The sequence below is a fragment of the Nannobrachium achirus genome (genome assembly GCF_963921795.1).
Source record: "Nannobrachium achirus genome assembly, chromosome: 9".
In the NCBI taxonomy this organism is placed as follows: Eukaryota; Metazoa; Chordata; class Actinopteri; order Myctophiformes; family Myctophidae; genus Nannobrachium; species Nannobrachium achirus.
In genome coordinates, this window is record NC_137818.1 from 12184718 (window position 1) to 12200377 (window position 15660).

Here is a 15660-nt window from a genome sequence, read left to right on the forward strand (position 1 = left end):
CCATTCAACTTCCAACTTCATGTTAACTGCATTAAGACTCAAAATTGCTTCTGGTGACTGACTGGTGTGTGTGTGAAAAGTAGGGCGGTACGCACTACTCCACCATCCAGTGTCATTGTGGTAGCTTTTACCGTACTTATACCGGACTATAAGCCTCAGCTTTTTTCCATATTTTGAACCCTGCGGCTTATACAACGATGCGACTTATACAAAGATTTTTTTTACAGCTAACGTCCAGTTAGTTCGTTTTACAATTTAACAAGGATTTATATATAGATTTATACAGCTAACGGCCACCAGGGGCGCTCTAGCGGGAAGCAGGAGGGACACCTGCGGCTTGGTGCGGCTTACATATGTGAAAAAATTGTTTTCTTCTAAATTTAGCTGGTGCGGCTTATAGTCCAGCAGTTACGGGTAGTTAATTGTATTACCCTACCTGTAGTGTCTTGCCTTAAGACCTATGGAGTAGTGGTTAGTGGGCTATGAAATGCTGTCATCTTGACTTAAGACACAGCTAGTTATGAGTGATGACTTCTACTTGCGAGGGGAAGGTATATACAGTATACCGGTATATTGTTGCCGTCGGACAGAAACCTCTTATCTCCATACCATATTCTAACTGTAATTTTTCGTAAATGAATACCCTACTTCAGGGGTCTTCAACGTTTTCAGGCCAAGGACCCCTTAGTTTAGAGAGAGAGATGAAGCAGGGACCCCCACAACCAGTTCATAGATTACATATAGTTTCATTGTTTCACAGCAGAACAATCATCAGTGTATTTTGGATTCATGTCAATTTGTGTTTTCAGATATTTAACCACTTGAATCGTTAATACTTAATAAACATTAACTTTCACTCTTTACTTGGTCTGCTCTCCCCAACACACCAAAGCTCTTTGCCGAAAATAGGCGATCTACAAGCTTGTAGATCTGCTATTTTTGGTTAAAGTTCTCAGAATATGGACACTAGGGTTCAACTGGTCAATATAAAAAAGGAGAAAAAGGTTTCTATCACACATATATTTGGAGGCCCCCCTGTGGTAACTCTGAGGACCCCCTAGGGGTCCCGGACCCCTTGTTGTAGACCCCTGCCCTACTTCATCATACTATGCGTCAAACAAAAGTATCAAAGAGCTTGTAGATCTGCTATTTTTGAATTTGACAAAAGTAACAGTTTCCATCGACAGAGACAATACGCTATATGTTTTACATGATTGAGTTTAACTCAAGTGTAATGTAGTGTAGTGGGTGCAGCGGTATTCTGTGAACTCTTGCAGAAGAGTTCACAGAGTGTGTTTGGTGTATGTTTAGGGGTTTTGTTAAATCTTTACGTTTATTAATCTTTACTCCTTATTTCTCCCGGCTTTTAATTTGTTACACCCCACATCGCCTGGACCAACTTGGGGTTTGTAACACTCACCCTTGCACCTTTGCAACCTGTTAAGGTTCAAATATAAACCAAAATAGTGTCTTTGTTGCGCCTATTTGAACCATTATAGTTTTGTTTTATACAGAGGATAGTTTAATAAACAGTACATGTACAATAACACGTTCACTGTTTATTGGTTTATTGCAGTGGTTAATTTGATCCTGGATGTGCACATAAAAGAAATGCTTGATGTTATTAATATTAGTATTTTGGATGTGTTCAATATGTTTTGTATACTGTATGTACTACCATATGCCATTTTATCAATGCCTTTGTGTTGATCCAACTCTTCAGGTAAAACAGGTTCAAAAGTAGCTCTCGTCCGCACCAACGTCGGCTATTTTTAGCACCATATGTAGCAGGCTATTTTAGCACCATAGTACTGTAGCACGTTTGTTGTGGCGGCTCAAGTGCATTCCGCAACGTTTTTCACACCTTCCAAACAGATCTATCTCCCTACTTCATTTGACTGCCAGTCTGTAGTAATCTGTAGTAGAGACTTCCCAATTTCTTATTCCTTTTTTGGACTTTTACATGGTGATGTTATCTGTGATATCACCTGTGATGTTACAGTGATGTGTCAGGGGAACCAACCCATAGACTGTAAAAATGTGTACACACACATAAACAAGCTGTGACATTTCTCATGGTAAAATGCGACTTTCGGTCGCAATAATGGGAGAAGGCAAATCATACTGTATAAACATAGGTTGAGGATGGGTGACGTTGACGCACACACGCACATGCGCACGCGCACTCACACACACACACACACACACACACACACACACACACACACACACACACACACACACACACACACACACACACACACAGGGATGTTTTCCCCCCAAGCATTTGATCTATCTACACTTGCACAACTTTATTTAGGCAATGTTTGGCAGACCTTCTTTAGGCATCTAGGGCCCTATTTTCGCCAAACCCCTAAATTTCTTTGCCTTTTTTTTTATTTTTTTTTTACTATTTGAAAAACATTTTTAAATAGTGCAAATAGCTCACCATCTACAAACTCACAATGTGTCAAAGAAGTTTGGCTATTTGAAGTATTTTAACATGTTTAGGGGCTTAGGGTTTAGCATGGACGAAACTAGGGCCCCTAATGTCTGAAGAAGGTCGATTGAACGAAACGCTGATGTGTTGTGCATGTGCTGGCAATTTTATTGTATTTTATTTGTGAAATACTATTGAAAATAATTGGAATTGCTTTTAATGGCTGACAAATGACTCATTCATTGAGGTGTAAAGGAGGTATGTGTCTGTTTGTCAACGTGTCTGCGAGTCAAAATAGATGTTATAATGAAAGGCGTTGAAGGATTTACAGCTTTACCTCCCTTGACATCAAAACAACCTGCCCTTCATCCAAAGCAGTCAGCTCCATCAACTGTTTTGCAGACATCACTTGCTGGAGGATTACACAAAACGCTCTATGGCTGAATGAAGGCAAGTTTGAAGTTGTCAGCAGTCCAGTATGAAATGGTGCCAGTTTATAATCCTGCCAATCCTGGCAGTTACTCTGGCAGGAATACTGGCACTGATGGTGACCCTCTCTCCTCCATCGCCGCCGGAAATGAAGATGGCACCGACATTGCCGGCGCCAGAACAGCACCTCTTGGACAACGTATGGAATGTAGATTACAAGGGAGTGCGCAGACCTGACCAGAGTATGAAGCAGGTGCTGTGCCAACTGAAGACCCGGCCAGACTGAGGACAGTGGACGGATCGGAGGAGCCCTTCTCCTCGCTGGGCTGGGCCCGCCTGGTTCCCCCTCTTCCACTGGAGCAGCTACACAGACGGCAGGAGGACCAGGGCAGCTTCAAGACCTGCACTGTGGTGTCCTCCTCTGGGGCGAACTAGGTAAGCAGTGGTGGAAAAAGTACCTGCATTCTTTACTACTACTACTAAGGTAAAAGTACAAATTCTCCAAAGCAAAAATACTCTGATACAAGTAAAAGTCTGGAATTCAGAGGTATCAAAACTTTTTCAAAGGGGCCACATTAGAAAATATTAAAACACCCAAGTGCCGACTACATCTCCTGACATAATGTACTTTCGGTCGGACCATAACAAAGTCACATACATGTGCATCGCAACTACAATACTTTATTTTTAATCCATATTTAATATCAATGGTGTTTTATCAGGTGTGTGTGCTCTGAACTTAAACAAATTTAACCAGATGTGCAAGGTAAAAAATACAATAAAATAGCCTTTCTTTCACCCCTTCAGAATGAGACAACAAGGAATCCAGACAAATTATACTATAAAGTATTCTTGTTAGATGATGCTGGAGGGCCGTTTATAGTACAATTTAGGAATGAACCCAGGCCGCACTTTGGACAGCCCTGCCTTATCTAGTATTACCAAGATATTTGACCCCCTAGCTTGTGACGTCATGTGGATTTATCATCATCATCATCATCACCAGCAACGATCACTTCATCGTCTTGCTTAATCTATCTATAAATGCGACAAATCTCTGTCTGTTTGTTTGTAATCCGCGTATCTCGAGAACCGTTCGTCCCACCGGCTTCAGATTCGGCACGCGCGTTCCCCGCTGCGGCGCGGAGTGCAGTGCCGGGCCTCGGCCCGACTCGGCATGCGGTTTTCCCGAAGCGGCGCGAAACGTTCGGAATCTCCTTACGCGGAGCTGATTGTTAACATCAGGCTGTTCCTGAGGAAATCGGCACAATCGCTGACTCATTGTGACATCACTTCATAAAAGGCTCTGACATCACGTACGCCAGGAGTCAACAAAAAATCTCTGTGAATGTGTATGTATGTATGTGAATCTCGAGAACCGTTCTTCCCACCGGCACGCGCGTTCTCCAGATACCGTTCGTCCCACCGGCTTCAGATTCGGCACGCGCGTTCCCCGCTGCGGCGCGGAGTGCAGTGCCGGGCCTCGGCCCGACTCGGCATGCGGTTTTCCCGAAGCGGCGCGAAACGTTCGGAATCTCCTTACGCGGAGCTGATTGTTAACATCAGGCTGTTCCTGAGGAAATCGGCACAATCGCTGACTCATTGTGACATCACTTCATAAAAGGCTCTGACATCACGTACGCCAGGAGTCAACAAAAAATCTCTGTGAATGTGTATGTATGTATGTGAATCTCGAGAACCGTTCTTCCCACCGGCACGCGCGTTCTCCAGATATGGGCATAAAATGAATCCCCGAATGCGGAGCTGATGTCTGACATCAGAGTTTTCCGCAACCGGTACTGTGTGTGCAGAGATCTCCATATATTGGGGTTTGCATTAAAGGGTGGGGACAAAGGCTAACAGAAGGCAAACAGATGGTCAAAACGGGTCCTATGACAACATGACAACAGGTATATTGGGGTTTGCATTAAAGGGTGGGGACAAAGGTATGAATAAACGAAGAGTAGGTTACTTTTATCTTTTACACTATAGCAGCAGTTGGCTACTCTGTGTTTGGAGGGGGAGTGTTAGTTTATATTTGGAAATGTGTTGTTGGAATGAAGTGCAACTGGGAACTCAATGCTTTATTAATTATTGTTCATTGATAGTGCTACCCGCACCCATTTTAACCCCCAAAAACCCTAATAATGGGTAATAATAATAATAATAATCCTGAAAATCCCCCCCCCCCCATCAATCAATCAATCAATCAATCAATCAATCAATCAATCAATGAATCAATATCCCAAACTGTAACCTTTCAGAAAATAGAATCCTGTGTTGCAATGGATCCAAATTCACAGACATTATTTAATAATTATTGCCATGCCTTATAAGAGCTTGTAGATTGGATATTTTTGCTACCCACACCATATGGCACCGATCCATCCGTCCGTCCATCTGTCTGTCTGTTATTCAGTACACACCTCCTCCACTCCCAACCCACTCCACCAGGCGGCGATCCTATGCTGCGCTAGCCCTGAAACATGACGGTCGCATCTCACGACCGTCATGGGACCGGGTTTGCTTGGGTTGGGTCAGAGCGACTTAATTCGCCTCTTACAACTACAAAAACATTCAGATTTCACAAACAAAGTGCGTATAAAGTCTCACACTTGTCTTAATACGGCACGGCTTACTATAATTGCATGTAGCCTCCGCATTCTTTAATAAGAAGCCTTTTTATCCGATCATTTTCTGTTTTCCCATGTATTTCCGTGCTGATTTTTGCAAGGCCACGCCCACATCTCAGTGTGGTTGGTGCGCGTGGAGAAACCAGGAAATACAAAGAAACACACAAAACGATCGGATAAAAAGGATTCTTATTAAATAATACGGATGCTACGGGTAATTATAGTAAGCCGTACCGTATTTAAACACGTGTGAGACTGTATTTAGCATTTTGTTTGTGAAATCTGAATGTTTGTTTAGTTGTAGGGGGCGATATTAAGTCGCTCTGCCCAAAACCATGCAACCCGGTCCCATGACGGCCGTGTTTCAGCCGGGCTATTGCTGCGCATGCTTGAAAAATACATTGTTGACCTGGAAGTAAATGCGCCTTGTGTATATTTGCTAGCGGAACAAAGCGTTTAATCTCAGCGTAGTAGCAGAGAGCTTTACACAAGTAAATACGTATATTACAGTAACAACTTGGAACAGAGAGCTTTAAACTTTAGTTTATAGGAACAGAGAGCTTGGTGAAAATGTCTTATAAAGGAGGTAATATGAGAGTGGAGTCTGTACGGCTGAAGATAAATGAACACATGACGTCGGTGGGAGAGGAGATATCATGTGTTTTCGAGACACAGCAGCGTGGTGCTGATGTTTGTAGTGTGAAGCTCAATGTCAGAGTGTTTGTGTTGGAGCACCTCAGTGCGTTTGCAGAGTTCATGTGCAGCCTCTTCCAGAGAGAGTTGGAGACACTAGAAACTCTGCTGGAGAAACAAAACAAACTGCTGGACGTGATGCTACAGCCACGTGTCAAACTACACAGTGCAGGTTGGTTCATGCTTCATGTCAAACACGCACAACACTTCAGCTCACTTCGGCCCCCAAATGGCTTTGTTTGTCCCTATGACTGTCTGTCCCGATTAGTTCACCCACCTTATTGACCAAGGTTATGTTTCATTAGTACAACGGTGCGTGTGTGGAGTTATGTTTGATTTGTACAACGGGGACTGAGACCTCCCATTGGTTAGACCATTGGTTTTTACTGAGGTTAGGGTTAAGGTTAGGCTTAGGTGGTCCAACCAAAGGGAGGGCTAACCAATGCCATATTATGTTTCATTAGTACACCGGTGCGTGGCTGGAGTTATGTTTCATCAGTACAACGGTGCGTGGCTGGAGTTATGTTTCATTAGTACAACGGTGCGTGGCCGGAGTTATGTTTCATTGTACAACATTGCGTGGCCGTATTTTTAAACTATAAAAACAGGAACAGATTGAGAAGGCCACAAAAGTAGTAGCTCATAACATGTCTATACGGTGGATTTTTATGAAACGTTTGTTACATATAAATGAAACGTTTGTTTCATAAAAATCCACCGTATAGATGCATCCAACAGTTTGGATGCATTGGCTGCCAATGGGTGGTATTGCAACCCTAGATTCATAGTTGTACACGCAACGTAATGAAAACGCTCCCGTGATAGTGGTTTTCACAGGATGATCCCGCTATGAACAGTGAACGTGAACGAATCGTTTGAACAGGTCATTACTGTGAACAAAATGAACAGGATTGCCCACCATTAGTGTCAATGACCAGAGTCAGCTATTCACACAGGCTCGGCGCCAGGAAACAATGGCTTATGGGGCCGTGAGCTTAAGTGTATAGGCGCATTTCCACTGCAGGGCCAAGCCTGAACCAGAACCAGAACTTTCCGGAACCAAGAACTTTCAAGAACCTGTGAAGTTCCAGAACCAAGTTCTGCTTTTGTTTCCATATAACCAGACCCAACCGGGAAGCTTAACTGGTCAGCCTGATTTGGCTGAGACAAAACAGCTGGTCATTTGAACAGCAGCACATTCGGGAATCTAAAATCTAAAATAACAGCTGTATGTAAGAAATACGTCTTTAATTACTACTTTCTGCATATAAAAATAAAATAAAAAACAATAGAACGTTCAAACAAGCTGCTAACTGTACTGAGCTGGTACGCTGCCTTTGCTGTAGGGAGAAAAAAAGCGTGTCTCTCTCTCTCACTCTCACACACGCACGCACACGCACACACACACACACACACACACACACACACACACACACACACACACACACGATACGAAGCAGGCGTGTCTTGAACACAGCGCACGTCTCGGCTGCTGAGTGCTGACTCGAGTCACAAATGGACGGGCGAATGTAGAAATGCTTATCTCCACTGTTTGTTGTCGGTCTATCGACGTACATTTTCTTTATTTTTGCTTGGCACCGTGTCTGTCTGCTTGTGCACTCTCGACGCCCATTTCAGAAAGACGACGGCGACGGAATTTGTTTGAAAATCCTTTCATTTAGAACGGATGCTTCTAGCTCCTTCTGGATATTTTCTTCTCCCTCCCAGACACAAATAAGAGCCTGTATCATCACATTCACTTGACCAATGTGTCGTGGCTGTCGTCTGGCGTCGCGTCCATAGTGTTTCTGTGTTTCTGTCTGTCGGAATAGGATTTTAAAAATGACGCTGTTGTGTTGTGAGAGATTTCTCCCCGTTCTCCTCGGTGTCGTTACCTCCGCTCGACCAATCGAGAGCAGGAGCGCTGCTAGCCCCGCCCATAGGTTCCCAGAACTCAAGTTTAGTTCTACATCAGGAGCAGGACCTAAAAAAGGTTCCAGGAGGTTCCAGGAACCTTGTCTGGAACCGGGCCGTTCGCAATGGAAACAAAACCAGAACCAAAAAAATAGGTTCTGGTTCCTGAAAGTTCTGGTTCCACCTTGCAGTGGAAAAGCGCCTTATGTTGAGAACATATGCAAATGTGTGTTTCAAGCAAGTCTCCTTTGTTTTCGACTATTTGCAACTCGGTAAAACCGGTTTCGCTGATGTGCGGGTGAGGGGTAAGGTGGTCCGCATGAGGGAGCCCGGCCCCCTTTTGCCCCCCCTGTGCCACCGAATAATTCACTCCTGTTGATTTGAGAGGGGGTAGCGGAAAATGTAGATATTAGCCAGTTTAAGCAGACCGTTTCTACAACCGCGACGTGAGGCAGGACTACGGCTGCTATAGTCTGGGATCACTTCACTTTTCGGACTTGTAACCGGTCTAGAGCGGAAACCACAAAACGTCATGTTGTAGTACTCAAAGGACTACAATTTGGCCGGAACTATCCACCGGAAACAGTTTAACCCAAAATAATTCCCCTGCACTCAAGGACATACTTTTAGGGCCTACCTAATAAACTCCTTGATGCAGAGTAGTTTTGCTTTTGAAAAATGTGTTTGGTCTATGCATCTTTTTTTTTTTCAACTCGTAGCGACTGGAAAGACTATACTAGGCTACTCGAGCATTTTAAAAGGGAATGGGGAAACAAACGGAAGGAACCAAATCAGAGCGACGCCGCTTCTTCTAGTGGTTTCCGCGTTGGGCGGAAACCAAACGGGCTGTTGTGAACGAACACCAGGCTTTCTCTCAGAAAGCCTGGTGGGCGAGGTTACGGCTGCTATGATGTAATCGCCGTAGCGGTCAAAATCATTAAGTAACAGCCTTCTGCGACGTGACGGGGTCCCACCCCTGTTACTGAACTCTTTGGTTCCCATGGCGACGTGACCACGCAGCAGGCGTTGTAGACGCTACGTGGAAAGCTAGCCTCTAGCGTTGTAGGGACGACTGCGATGGCGCCAGGTTGATCTATCGAGCGCTGATCATTTCCGGTTACCGTTGTCATCTGCCGCTGCCGTGGCGTTGCTTAAAGTCGTTATTATTGTGTGGTGTTGTGTTGTGGGGCGTGGTGCTAAAGCTGCAGCCGAATTCCGGAGCTCTGGTGCTGATTCTACTTCTTCTGTCCTCCTTCTGTCTGTATGTAAAGAGGTTTCATCTGAACATGAGGAGAAGAGGAGCCCCAGTCTGGTACCAGAGGAACCACAACCTCTACAGATTAAACAGGAACGGGAAGAGGTTGATGTGTCGACATTGACATTACTACATGGGAAGACCAAGTGCGACGTTCTCTCAGGTAAAATAATAAAATAATAATAATAATAACAACAACCTGTATAAGTATCAGTAAGACGGCTTAAGGGCGAGAAGCGAGGTCGCCCTTAAACCACAGAGACTGACTCAATATGTCCATATGGGCGGGAGCGTGTCGCTGTTACTACATGTCATCTTTTCGACACCCGACTCTAACCCTAACCTCCGTGGAGTGAGTCGCTAACCCTCCGGTCGAAATGATGGTCGTTCGAAAGAGCACGATTTCCCCCATATGGGCATTCCTAGATATGGGCTTAATATTGATGACATCAGGGATCTCCATATATGGGCATAAACGTGACAAGCACGAATTTGTTTGCAAGTGTGACTCACGTCGCGACTAGCGGTGGGGTGGTATCGTAATTTTTCTACCGCAATATTTGTCTTCCCATTACCGACGGTATTGCGCTAATTAAAGTTAATTAAATTAAAGTGACAAGCACGAATTTGTTTGCAAGTGTGACTCGCGTCGCGACTGGAACCAACTCTCAAATGGAATGGAACTCTCATCACCGACCCATGCATTATGCCGCTCGCCTGTCGCCTACCTGGAAGATGTTTTCTGTCGTCTCGCGTTAACCAGGCGCAGTCAAGTTGAGTCAACCAGGCGGCAGACTGTGCTGCCTGGCCGCTCTGGCGTGCCGTGAATGCTGTCAATCGATGCCGGAAATGCTGTGAATCCGGACATAATTGGAAATAGCAGATCTACAAGAGTGAAGGTGAGCTTGTAGATTTGCGTTTGACACCCGATGCGAGAGTATGAAATGACATAGAGCGCAGCGCATGCAGCTTGAAAGTACATTAACATGAACCAGCAATTTAAAAATAAAAAGATTTATTAAAACAAATACCACAGCAAATAAAAACAACCACTTACCAGCAGTTTAGGCAATAATGTGGCTACTACTATTATTAAGGTGCACTGCAAATGCAGCAGAAATGAGAACAAAATAACATTGTCTTGTAAAAAAAAAAAAAAGGAAAAATACTATCATTGCAAATGAAACAAAAAAGGTAACAACAAAAACAATAATAATAAAATAAAATATCAGCAATTGGCAAGGGAAAAATTTGCAAAAGTCACACAAAAATTACTGTTTTTAAAATGGTAACATAAAGCAGATAAGGGAACATAATAGCAACAAGCAAACGTTTCAGTAGAAATGTGTAAAAGTCACACAATAATTATTTTTTAAATTCTAATCAGTGCAAATAGAGAATAAAAGGGAACATAATACTAACAATAATATCTCTGTCTATCTCCTATCTCATACTCCAACCTATCTAACTAGGCAGGCAAGTTAAATGCTCTTTTCGTCACTTTCAGGCTCACGTTCACTTTTGAGATTTCTTGCCAGAAAACAAACCTGTTGACCTTATGTGGCTTAAGGGAGGTCCTCATTGGTGACACAATATTGCCAGCAGCACCAAATACACGCTTAGAGGCAGTGCTTGTAGCTTGTATTGTCATGTACTTCCTGGAAACCTTGGACAAGAGAGGGTACCGACCGTGATTATCTTTCCACCAGGTGAGTGGATTCGATTTTGCACCGGGGCTCTCTACTGGAGGTACCTTGTGAGCTCTGTGTCTGCCTGGATTCTCTTGGGGACCGGAGTGGAGGTCTTTTCTTTGCGTTTGCTCAGCATGTCAACCAGACTCAGGTTGAGGTAGTGCACTTGCTGCTGCTGATGATGCTCCTCTATCTTCCTCAGATCCTGCTGAGGTTTAATTATTTTATTAGACAAAAATGGAGAACAGTACAAGTATAGTCAATACAATTGAAAATAAATGTAGTAGGCCTACAGTAGAAGTACAGTTAAACACCCTGCCTAAAAGGATCTCAAATAAGACTGTTTACTGTCTTTTTTACGTTGAAAGCCCTCTGTATTTTTGGAGATGTTTGGTCAGATATGCAGGTACTGAGGGGATGGAGGGCAGATTTGCATTGACTATTTTGGAAGTCAATCCCATTTTTGGTGGTTTAACCCTGTCTTCAACGCTGAGACAACTTAGGCTAGCAAAATGTGTGGGAGAAACATGGGTCATGGGCCCAGGTCGAGAAGTAGCTCAATCAGTTTGTTTTGGGAGAGTGTTTTTTTTATGTTTTATGAGTACCATGAGGTGCACGCGTAGTCAAAGTGGGACTGAATGAGGGCCCCAGCAAGAGTCCTGAGGGCACTTTTGTTGACAAAAGTGGAGATTCTGCCCAGGAATCTTGTTCTTTGATTTACTGGGCATGGCACCATCATCATCATCACGCCTCTCAGTCTCTTCAGGCAGTGCCAGTATCTCCTCCAGTTGCACATTCCTTATTTCATTTACTGGCCTGCTGTTCTTGTATCTGGGATCAACAGATTGTGCCTTTCCCAGCAGCCCCTGTGTGTTAGGATTGTTGTACTTCTCAGTCAAGACTTCAAGCATCGTCTTCTTCAGATCGCGTGTTTGTTCCTCGTCTTCCTCAGACACTGAGCGATCATCATGTATCATCTCCAACACTGGTCTCAGAGAGGTTGTCGAGACTGATTTCTCTGCAGTTGCCGAGCCAAGTTCAGCCATCTGCTGACCTGCATGGTGGCGCTCAGTTAATTCCGTTATCTCAGACAGGTGGTGCCTAGTCTCACATATGATCAGAGATATGTGCCTACTAAGGATGGACCAATTAACCAAAAATATATTGAAACCCACATTTTGATTGCACCGCCTCTTTAACTGAACTCTGGTCTAATACATTCATAAATGGTGATTATGATTATTATCTTTTTACAAAGATACATAATGTTGTCGATAGGTGGCCATCAATCACTTGATTATGAAATAGCTGATCATCTATTGTGTTAAGACAGCTGTAGTGTACAATTACACTAGCAATCCACTCCACCACAAAGTGTATTGGTAAAATGTATTGGTAAAATGGAATCACACATCTTACATAAATGAGGATAGATTCTGTGATTTAGCAATTGAGCATTTAGTTAGTGTGTACGTTATTCAGACCTATGAAACGGTGGCAACACTTAATGACACACCTATGAAACGGAGGTAACGCTTCATAATGAAGGAATTAAATACAAATCAACGGTTGCTTTCATTTTATCTTTTCCCCAGACGTCCTGCAACTCCCTGTGTGTAAAGAGGAGGTTTCCTCTGAAGAGGAGAGGAGCTCCAGTCTGGTCCAGGAGGAGCCACTTCAAAGACCAGCAGAGGTTGATAGGCCAATGCTGCCGTTACTAGCATTGAAAAGTGAAGATGATGATGGTGAGAACGGAGACACTGAGCCTGTAGCCAGCACCTCAACTGAACACTTGAGAACACAAGCCTATATAGAGTACTGGGTACCAGCAGAACCAACTAGTGATGACCAGCTCCACTCTTCACACCGTTCTGAATCTGACATGACTGAAGACAGTGATGAGTGGGAGCCTGGTGTGGATCAGTCACCTTTAAGCACATCGAAGTCACACAAGACACAACGTGTGGAAGGACAGAGATTGTCTTTGAGCAACAAGACGTCCCAGGACCCGAAAACATCTAAAGAAACTCCCTCCATGCAGAGTCACACGGGGAAGAAAAGTTTTAGTTGTACAGTCTGTTGCAAAACGTTTACTCGTAAGGATAATCTTAAAGGACACATGAAGACTCATACAGGGCAAAAGCCCTTCATTTGTACAGTTTGTAGCAAAGGATTTGCTTACAACAACGATCTAAAAAGACACTTGAGGATTCATACGGGGGAAAAACCATTCACTTGTTCAGTTTGTAGCAAAGGCTTCTGTCAAACGAGTGACCTCAAAGTACACATGAGGACTCATACAGGGGAAAAGCCCTTTATTTGTACAGTTTGTGGCAAAGGCTTTCGTTACAACATTGATCTAAAAAGACACCTTAGGGCTCATACAGGGGAAAAGCCATTCACATGTTCATTTTGTAGCAAAGGCTTCACGCGATCGGATGACCTCAAAATGCACACGATGACTCATACAGGATAAAATCCATTCACTTGTACAGTTTGTAGCGAAGGATTTACTCAAGGAATTCATCTTAAAACGGTGCCATGGCATTGGTCCGACATTTCATTGTTCCTACAGCCCATTAGTCTGAATCTGGTGATTGTTAACCTGGTGAAAATACTATGCCTAAACCTAAGCCTAACCCTATAACCTCAGTAAAACTATGCCTAAACATAACCCTAACCTCAGTAAAACTATGCCTAAACCTAATATTAAAACTTAACCCTAAAAAAATTAAGACTAATGAGATGTAGGGCTAATGAGATGTAGGACTTATGGGCAGTCCCCCTTAAAACACACTTGATGAGCCATACATGGGAAAAGCCATTCACTTGTACAGCTTGTAACAAAGGCTTTTGTGACAGTTGGAGTTAAAAAACAATTGGGTATCAAACAGGAGAAAAGCCATTTAACTTGTTCAGTGTGCGGCAAAGGCTTCAGTCAAATGGGAGGCCTAAAGTTACACATGAGGACTCATACATGGGAAAAGCCAATCAACTTGCACTGTATGTAACCAAAGCCTTAGTGACAAGCGTAATCTAAAAAAAAAGACGGAGAAAAAACCTTTAGCTGCAGTTTGTGACAAACACTTTGGTCCAAATGTGCATAGATTTCAATCTGAGTTGATATCAGACACATGTATGATATAGGACTGGGCCTTATGACCTCACCATCACCATCATTTATAACTTTTGACTCGATTAGTTAAGACCAGTAAGACTCCCTAATCGGGCCAAAAGTTTGTTTTACCAATTATTACACTCTATGTGAACATTTACATCAACAAATCCCAAGTACTGGTTTTTAGGGTTGTAACGAAGGCTCTCAATTGCGCTCAAGACATACGGCAGTTGACAATTTGCCATGGTTACTCATTGAAGTTGAATCTCCATATATGGAGATAACCTACGCATCACACTAAGTCTGACCTCACCAGCCCATATTTGGGCATGAGCAACTTATGTCTCCATATATGGAGATATGATGACATCACACAGTCCTCAGCCGATGATGTGGCGTGATGTCATACAATACACAAACGAGCCCTACAGTATAAAGGGGCAATTCTTGCCAGGAAAGAAGCATTTCTTCGACTCAGACCTTATCGCCAGGGTTGGCTTATAGCTTATCATCACATCCAACCATCTCCAATACTCGGCTAGTTCTCCCAACAAGACTTCAGAGCCTTCCATACGATTCAAGGCATCTCGGTTAAGTTCTTACCGGACACCACTGCGTCGGTTATCTCCATATATGGAGGGATGTGTTGGTTATCTCCATATCTGGAGATTCAACCTTCAACGATTTTGACATCTTGTTACTAATCTGTCGGTAGATAATGCCGGTCTTATATAAGGGTCATTTGTGTACGGTGTGATGTCATACTGATGTCAGCAGTGTGATGTCATACTGATGCGGAGATATGAGCAGGGCAAAGGTGTGACGTGTATGACCGACGGACGGCCGGTGGAGGTTTTGATACTAAACTGCGACCTGACGGTCGCAATTAATGAACAGTGATAATAATATGCTATGATAATTATTATGAAACAAGACCCTGACCCTATTTAAGTCTGTGAATGTCCTGTGATTATGAATCTGTGTGACCGTATAATATACATTATACATGGCTTTATAATGTGTTATGATTATTTGTATAAAGAATTAGCATTTATGAGTTCTTATAATTAACCAGATTATAATGGATTTTACCTATATTTATAACACATACTGTAGACAAAATGCATTGCGAGTCTTACCATGAAGCACCAGCATCTCTGTTTACAATAACTTACTTCGCAGCCCTCACAGAGTTACATTGTACTTCGTAGTTGTGTACACGTACTGTAGTGAGTAAGGAAGGTGTTTGTTTGAATGAGTATGATTGATGCATGTGGACAATTGGGTATAAATGCATATGGGCAGTTATTGATGGTAATGAGATAGCGTTTATTGTTAGATGTAATTTTTTATTGTCTTTTTGCAATATAGGACAATGTTTGTTGCAACATCTATCTATAAATGCGAGAAGTCTCTGCGTGTCTGTCTGTCTGTCTGTGTGTCTGTCTGTCTGTCTGTAATCCGCGTATCTCGAGAACCGTTCGTCC